Genomic DNA, 9640 nt, shown 5'->3' with positions numbered 1-9640 from the left:
CCTAAGTGTAAAACATATATTGGATGTGATTTTGGAAAATCATATTCTCTAAGAAAAATATGTAAAAAATAAAACAAAAAAAAACATATTTTAACATATATTTGTTAACTTAGAAAGAATATATTTACAAAAAATGTAAAATTACTACATGTAAATCTAAAACATATATTGGAATCAATTTTGGAATAGCAAGCACTCCAGGAAAAGTCTGTAAAAATACAGCCCAATGTACCGTGTTAATATTTTTCACAGGTGTTTTACCCTCTTTAATTGCGCAGAGTTGAAGGAAACTTTGTAAACTTACTGGAAAATGGCCTCATACTTTTTCTACAGATTTGTTTCTGCTAGCTAGAACATTAACTAGACTTAAAAAATGGTGTAAGATTTACTTTGAAAAAGTTTCATTCAGAAAATGTCACAAACATTACAAAGAAATGAAAAATAAAACTGAATTAAACAAACTTTTGGAGTAACAAGACTGAAATAGTATTTTCTTGTAAAATGTACTCCAATAATTGATATTTACAGTGTATTTCTACATTATATTGTGAATAGAATGACAGTTTTCTGAATTTATAGAAAAATGGATGACCTTGGCACAATACTACACTCTATCCCACAATGCATTTGATTTAACTTTCCTTTCACAGTGTGACGAATGAAATGCAACTGCAAATTTAAGCATCATTTCTTGATTCTTGATGGTCAAAATTAGTTGTATACGCTATACTATATTCTAACATCCCCTCTGTGGTCTAAACTTCGACGGGTGTCACAAACGTCTGGCCACGTGTTCTGTAGGTGAGACAAAAGCATTAATTATTTGTACTGTGATTTCCATTTTAAGAGCCGCGTCGCGGGGGGTCAATCAGCCAATGAGTGTGAGCAGAGACTGGAGCTTCCCGCTCCTTCCTGCGTCTGACAGGAGTGTTAAATGTTGCGTGGTTCTCCGGCGCCGAGCTCAGAGGAGGGAGAGATTAAATCGTAATGAGAAAAAGATGGGTAATTGTGCTATCCAGCGGCTCTAATTGCCACGTAAGCATGACTATTTTTTGCACTTTATAATGAAGCATCTTAGTTTAGTTCAACATCCTTTTTAAGCATGAGAGGGAACAGTCTCCAGGGAACGGTTGGAGAGAGCGGAAGGCATGTGGATATTTCAGTGTTCTTGGATATTTAGCCGTGTTTGCACTGTTATGACTGCTCATCCTTGGGGATTTTTGAGACTTGTGGAGCAACTCTTTTGACTTTGACTCTGTAAGCAACCATCTAGCAATGCCCTAAAGGATTACAGTAGCGCACACAAAAATGAAAATTTCCTAAAAATGTCCTCACCCTCGGGCCATTCAAGATCAGATTGTTTCTTCATCAGATTTGGAGAAATGCAGCATTGCATCACTTGCTCAGCAATGGAACCTCTGCAGTGAATGGGTGCCGTCAGAATGAGAGTACAAACAGCTGATAAAAACATCACAAAAATCCACAAGTAATCCACACCACTCCAGTGCATCAGTTAACATCTTGTGAAGTGAAAAACTGCAAGTTCATAAGAAACAAATCCATCAAGACATTTTTAATTTCAAACGAGTCCTAAATCCATAATATTGCTTTTTCCAGTGAAAAAGTCATCTGGTCTGAATCAGGAGAGAAATCTGCACAGATCAAGCACTGTTTACAAGCCAAAACAGTCCAAAACATATATGTGGGTGGATTTTGATGTGAGAGGAAAACAGATTATGGCTTTTTCACTGGAGGTTGCGTTATTATGGATTATGGACTAATAATTTAACAAGAAGCAATGATTGAAATGTCTTAATGATGGGTTTGTTTCTTACAAACACGCAGCTTTTGGCTTTACATTGATGGTCTGGAGTGGTGTGGATTACTTGTGGATTATTGTGATGTTTTTATCAGCTGTTTGGACTCTCATTCTGACGGCACCCATTCACTGCAGAGCATCCATTGCTGAGACACTGATGCAATGCTACATTTCTCCAAATCTGTTCCCTTGAAGAAACAAACTCATCTACATCTTCTTTTTTTCAGAAGGTTTTGAACAATCATTCTTCCAGTAATGTTAACAGAGTGTTCATTTAAAGTCATCTGGCCTTTAATAATGTTCTCAAAACATTAGCACAAAAATGTCGTTAATACATCATTCATGGAATATTTTATCTATGAAATGTTTTAGTTAGACGTTCAACTAACAATTTTTAAATGTTACTACTTGTTTCAGGATGTTCTGAGAACATCCAAAGGCAACATTCCTATAACGTTTGCAAAATGATGAAATGGAATGTTTCATTAACATCCACATAACCAAGAAAGAAGTTTTTGAACATTTTAAAAAAATCTCAATGTTTTGAACGTTCAGAGAACAATTAAATAACTTTTTCATAATTTCGTGGGAAGATTATCAAAACGTTCTTTGAACATACTTCTGTTTGCTAGAAAGCACTTCAAGGCCTTCACTCTGATATAGCCTCCTACATGATAAAACATAATGTTTTGATGGAATGCTTTGGACAGGACCCGGGGTTACAATGATTATGACAAATTATGATTATGCATATTGAGTTTTCTGTGTTTATTTTGCTTGCAGGTTAATGCAGGAAGAGCTCTGGTGCAGCATCCATTACTTATAATGCTTCATTCTGAGAGCATTTGAAGTCTTGTAAAGTTGCTTTGGGGCCCTTGGTGGACATTTACCTTCCCGCTCCATTAAGAAGAGCCGGCATAAAGATTGTCATCATCAATAATACATTATTATTGGGTCCAGTGAACCAGATCAAACACAATTATACGAGCCCAAAATCAAAGGAAGAATTATTAATGAGAATGTTCTGAACTTGAACACTTGTTTTTTTTTATTTGCGGTCCAAGTTTATTGATGTGAAGCATATTCCACAATGCAGTGCGCTTAACTTGACCTTCAATTTCTAGTATGAAAAACGAAGCAAACGGGAAACCAATCAATGATTTTCGTGACTGACTGTTTGACCAAACAAAACAAAAAAAGACAATTTTGTACAAAATAAAAAATGCAAAATAACAAAATAGCATTATTCACTATCAATAATGAATGCTTCACCAGGGCTCTTCCTGCATTCATTTGCAAGCAAAACAAACACAAAATATTGAATATGCATTATCATAATGTGTCATATTAATCATTGTAAACCCTGGTTCTGTTCAATGCATCCCATCAAAATGTCATATTTGATCATGTTTACTTATTTCTGAGATGCCAAATGGATGGCATTTGCTTGCATTTAACATGAAATATAGTGAGATCATGTGGCAGAAGTCTTGCTTAGTATTGTTTAACCTGTATAACACCATTTGAAATATTTATTTTTATTTTATTATTCTGCTTTTTTTAATAGTGTAACCATCACTGTAAGAAAAAATTAAAAAACATAAATTATTATATTATATATAATATTATATAATATTATATAATATTATATTATATGTACTCAGCCATAAGCAGTGGCATTATTCCATTCCACACATATCCTCTGCGCTTCTTCCATTTTTCATCAATGGATGATGGCAGAATAAATAACACTTTTATCATGCGATCTCCCTCATTGACGGTTCGAGCGGTAGATATTTTCCGAGAGGTCAGATCTGTGACACCGCTCATGTTCTGTATTGATCAGCGTGACCTTTTACGGAGTTTAAAGGTCAGATCAGAGCCGCCGAGGATTATTGTAAATGATCGGAATAATTCAGGGGTTAAAAAGCGGGTCGGATGAGATCTGTGATGAAAATGTTCCTTTAGGGAGGTTGCAAACATCGTGTGGAAAGGTAATGCAATATGCAGAGCGATAAAATGGGAAAAATCTATTTATTGCATCTATCAGAGGTGAGTGCATACCATCAGATGGAGTAGAAGCACGTATCGCATCTCTACAGCAATATAATAATCAGAAATGTAGCCATTAAAACACTCAGCTGAGATGCTTGATGGGCACATTGATCCAAGTGTCATATTCACTTTAGAGTGATGATGTGATGTTGCATAGCTTTTTAAAAATAGTTTGTGAAATAGTTTGCTGAATGCAACAATAAACGTTTCAAAAAGTAGTGTGCTACATCGCTGTCACATGAGTGCCATAGTAACATGTGCAGCACAAAACAGATCACTACTGTATCCCACAATCCAATGCACTGACACGGACATTACACTGTAAAAAAAATATATTTTTCAAAGTTCTAAATAAAGTATATTTTACAAAACTTAAAAATTAATGAAACGTGTTATTTGGTATTTCTTTGTAATTCTTTGTGTGGTTTTAAAGTTAATCCTATACATCAAAATATTTTCAGTGTGCTGCCAAAAGTTTATTGAGGAGTGACGCTTGAAAATAAAATGAAGGAATAAGTTATCAAGTTAATAATTCAAATATAAAAATTGAAATAAATAATTTTTAGATGCACAAATGATATTATAAAATAATTTATTTAAATAAAATTATTAATTAAACTGTATATTTAATTGTAAAAATGTATTTGAATAAAACAATAAAATGGTCAATTCAATATTTTTAAATGCACATTTTAAAAAGCATTTGTCAATTTGTCTAGGACGCTACTGTTTGAAAAGTTAGGCACTGCATACTGATTTGCATACTGTTTAAAAAAAAAAAATAGCAGACATGTAAGCCAGGCAGTAACTTTTAGGCATATATGTTTTTATGAATAACCAATGGAGAGGAAAAAAAAAAGTCTAGTTATCAACACAGAAATAAATACATTTATTTTGAATTTTAATCAGATTACCTCATTCATAATGACATGTCAAGCACATTGAGATTTGCAAGTTGCTTCAAAAAGCATATGCTAAATTAGAATGAAAATGTAGATATTTTTGCAGTGTGCTTTTGTTCTACATACACTACACAATTTTGCAAATGTATGGGAACATTCTCAGAACTCTGGCTAAGGTCCTGGCAAGGTTGTCTTAAATTTATAAACAAACATTCTTCTAACGTTAATACAAAGATATCTGGTCTTTAATGATGTTCTCAAAATATTAGCACAAAAATGTTATTTATACATCATTAAAAATGTTATTCATACATAATGGAATGTTTTTTTGTCTTTATGTTTTCATAATTTAGCATATTAATAAAATGATCATAGATGGCTGGGACAGATCATTGTGCATACACAAAATGTGCATACTATGCATGGTATGCATATTGCATACTGCAAAAAAGTCTGAGTAATATGGAAGTCATTCCAAACAGCCAAAGAGAGAAATTGCATGTGCATGTGTATGCACAGGAGATGCATGATGTGTTGTTATTAGGTCTAATTAGGCTAATTTACTGACACAGACTGTCTGATGTGTGTGGCCTGGATTCAGCAGTGATTGTATTCGGATGCGGTTAAAGACTGATGCCCAGCCACCCCTTCACACATCATCACATACCTGCCTATTGGCTGCAAAATAATTAGTCACTTAGTATGCAAATGAGCGTTACAAAGCATGACCTTTCAAAAGCAGGAGTGTAAATGTCTTGTTCCAAATCAGTCCTTTTGCAAATTAATGGAGCAGTTTGGGTTTGTTTGCCGTTCTTTTGTTTTGCTTTGGTTTGTTTGCCAATCAAATTCAATGTATCGATGCTGCACAGAATGGAGGGGAAACTCTAAATTACATGCTACACAGGCAACCTGCCAATTTGGTTCTTGAGAATCATATCAACCCATAATACCGCAGCTGTAGTTGGAGCGTGTCACAAACAAACCCGTTTACCGTGCTGCAAAACACTCTTTTTGCTTTGACAAAGAAGTGTAAGGTGCATGAACCACTCAATTATTTTCGCAGCGATAAAAAAAAAAAGTATATCTTTTGTGCTGACGTTTTGATTTATCGTGTTTTTAAGACCTCGGTTTGCAAGATCAGCTGGTTTAAACGGCCAGTAACTGGATCTTCAGTTCATTTGGTGCTGATGGATGTTTTTCTGTCATAACGGCATTTGATCACCTTTACGTTGACTAATTGGCAACAGTGATTGATATTTGGTGCAATGCAAGTTTCTCGGAGCTGCCTTTATCACAGACAGACAGTGTTTGTCAAGAACAGCGCGGCTAATTGTTGGGTTTGCACGGCGTGCTGACATTGAATGAGTACTGAGACAGCTCCTCGTGCATTAAACACGCCGCTTGCTGGTATTTACGATCAAAACAGTTACTGAACCGCGGAGCTGAAGCGATTATGGTTGATCATGAGTGGTTTCAAATCACTAATGTGTCATTTAGCTGATGCTGACACACAGTGCAGGGTCAACGTGGAGTATCCTGAGGTTAAAAACCTCTTCAAGGCCACATTCGTGACGGCTCGTGTGTCAGTCGTTGAGAGAGTTTGAAGCTTCAGTCATTTAGTTATTCAGATTTGAACCCCTATGCTGAGTTACTTGGTTTCAGCTCAAATTTCCTAAAAAAAATAGTAACAATAAACAGCTGTTCATGTGCAGAATGTATGTTGAAAAGCACTGAAATACAGCTTTTATAAAAAGTCCCATGGAGGTAACATGGTACAATAATGGTATCAGCTTATTTTAATGTAAAGTTCTGCTGAAACGCCTAAATAGGTTAGATCAGGATTCAGTGTGACAACATGCCCCAGTGATCAACGTGTATTCAACGAACTGAATCTTTTGTCCTGCGTAATAATGGTTCAAATGTTCAATGGATTTTTTGGGGGGTTTGTCAACATTTTAAGGGTTTTGTCTACACAGAAACTGACTTAAACTATAGTCATATTAAAATGCCATGTAAATACACTTAAAAATAAAGGTTCTTTAATGGCATCAATGGTTCTATATGAAGAACCTTGAACATCCTTTCAAATGCAGAAAAGGTTCTTAGTTGAAAAAGGTTCTTTAGATTTTTTTAAATGTTCTTTGAGGGACTGTTCACTGAAAGGTTCTTTAGGGTTACCAAAAATGGTTCTTCTATGGCATCACTGCAAAAACACCCTTTTGAAAGCTTTATTTTTAGGAGTGTAGGCTAATCATTTGATACCCTCTAGATATGTTAAAGTAACTGAATCACATTCAATTACATAGCATTAGTAATAATGACAATAATAATAATTACATTTATATATTGCTTTTCTCGACATCCAAATCTCTCACATTACCATGGTATCACCACATCTGGACTTCCTGCCTCATATTGACGTGGGATCCTTCAGAAAGGCTAATTTCGACCATTTAAACCCGAAAATGACAGAAACAAGGGCTGGAGTCACACAAAACCACACGCGTTACCGAGAGCGAATCATTTTAGCGAATCGGTTCGTTCAGATGACTCGTTTCAGCAGTGAACTGCCATTCTCAGATTGTTTTGATCACACAAAGAGTTCCTAGAAGTCCATTTTACGTTTTATTCTTGTTGTAACAATTTATTTTTTAGCGGGGAGTTTTCTACGTAGATGTGTCAAATGCCGTGTGGTTATTATTATGCTAATTTTAGCGTCTAAAACATTAACAATAATGTCCCTATTGGAAAATCTATCTTGAACTCGTGCAAACAGGTGTTTCATTAGCCACCATGATCCAAAACATGAATAGCAGGGATTATGTGGATTCTTTTACGATTTCAGAAGCATCTTCTTAACAATTTTGTTGTATGTATAAACACTGCGAATCGGCTCGACTGAATCACTCAGAGGAATCGGTTCAAACGAACCATTTGCTCGCGATTCGGACGCCACTACCACGGCGCGATCGAACCCCTCCCAGTTAACTCCCGTGGCTTTTGCCACGAACATCAGGCAACAATCTCCAAATATGTGAGAGCTCACGTGAAATAACGAGCGAGAGCGTCACATCATATGTTTGAATGATTCCCTGAGGATGTGAGAGTCACGGATGCGGCGATCGATGAGTGTTTCTGTCGCAGGTAAGAGACGAACGCATGTCGCCTGTTGCTCAGCCACACATAAACACACATGATAAAAACTGACATGCATTCGTCTGTATCACATATGCATTTTGCATGCTGAGAACTACATGGTATCAAATGAGCTTATTGTACGTGCGTCAGCTGGTGTTTGTATGTGAGTGAATTATTGCACCGTTTCAAATAATAATGCACCTTTTGAATAGCAATTGACAGGTCATTGATATGCTTTTATTGTGCCGTTTGGATTTGCAGTGCAGCTGGCATGTCTGATTTATCTAAACCAGCCCTGCATGAGCAACTTATTTGCAGTTATTGATTCGTCTCATAATGGAACTAATAATCATGCTTTTTGAATGCAATCATGCTTCACGTTCACTAGGGTGTGGAGACCCTCAGCTGTAATCTGTAAAATCGCTCTTCGCTGCTTTACAAGTCGAGAAAAGTTATTTTCAGCACTTAGCTTTTTTGATTTCGACATGCCTTTGAGATGCTGTCTGCTTGCGAAATTGCTGGAAGAAGGTGATGTTCCATTTGCTCACACCATAAGGGTCAGATTTCATGCTAGAGCCACTAGGATTAAATCAGGGATAATGCACTGGATCAAAGCTCAGATGCTGCTCATATCTGATTGGATTGTTAATATATTTGAAACTAGACGCCTTCAAAGTCAGATTCAAATCTGCTGTTTGGACTGAGCAATAAACACTAAATTTGATTTTTGTGCTGCAAGATCTCCGTGTTTTAATACTTCCCTCAAATCCAATGAGAAGTATGTGTTGCATGCAGAAAATGCATCAAAAGAAATATCTGTACAATTTCTCCACCAGACGTTGCTTGTTTATGTGGAAGTCGAATAAAATATCAGCCAAACATAATTTTTGCACTGATTCAAAGCTGTATTGAATGAACGAATCATTGCGAGCACAAGAGAGCCATTATGTTTCCTTTCCCCGGGCTCCATAATCTTCACATTATGAACTTTAATGTGTTATGATGATGGCAATGGTAATGATGGTAACAGCTTTACAATCTGTTTGGCTTTCTTAGAGTTGTGACCTAGATCCAAGCTCTGCCTGTTAATCTGGATCAATGTGTTTTAATACTAAAACCTGATGTCAGTCTCATTATGACTCTTCCATTCATGAGGAGTATGTATGCACTCATTCTTGTAATGCCGACAGCATCTGCAATTTATGTAATTCTTAACCAGTATCTAATAAATATCTACACATCCTTAGAACAAAATAGATGCTCCCCGGAAGCAAATTACATGCAATATTAATTAATACTTGAGAGTGCATCTTGCGTAGATGTTTTAAATGTTTAAACTCGGCATGAACTCAAAAGTCACCCTACTAATTTTCTAAATGCATGTTATTGATCTTATGGTGAATAATTTTTCAATGCATTTGTTTCTTTAAAAAAAAAAAAAAGGGCCTTGGTGGGTAAAATGACAGACTTCAACAATCATTTAAGTCTGCTTACCCCCCCCCCCCCTCCTTTCTTATTAGTCATTTGAATAGAAAAATAAATACTATTTCTACAGTAATTCTACAGTAATTTGGTTAGCTGTAACTTGAAAATAAAAGTTAAAATCTAAAGTGAAAATTAAATTTCATTATATTTAATAATATAATAATACACTACTATATATATATATATATATATATATATACATATGTGTGTGTGTGTGTGTGTGTGTGTGTAATACATCACA

The 9640-nt window shown here is 35.6% G+C and overlaps 1 protein-coding gene across 1 annotated transcript in view; it reads left to right on the top strand.

The window, feature by feature from the left end:
- The first annotated feature begins 7743 nt into the window (after nt 1-7743).
- Nucleotides 7744-9640, top strand: part of lrrc3b (leucine rich repeat containing 3B) — an 11006-nt gene continuing 9109 nt past the window's right edge. Inside the window, exon 1 of the mRNA XM_016442525.1 lies at nt 7744-7920. The gene's annotated coding sequence lies outside the window, so the exon portion shown is untranslated. The remainder of the gene's footprint in view (nt 7921-9640) is intronic.

The sequence above is a fragment of the Sinocyclocheilus anshuiensis genome, unplaced genomic scaffold (genome assembly GCF_001515605.1).
Source record: "Sinocyclocheilus anshuiensis isolate Anshui unplaced genomic scaffold, SAMN03320099.WGS_v1.1 scaffold515, whole genome shotgun sequence".
NCBI lineage: Eukaryota > Metazoa > Chordata > Actinopteri > Cypriniformes > Cyprinidae > Sinocyclocheilus > Sinocyclocheilus anshuiensis.
The sequence above is the reverse complement of the archived record's forward strand: the minus strand, read 5'-3'. Positions and strand labels throughout refer to the sequence as shown.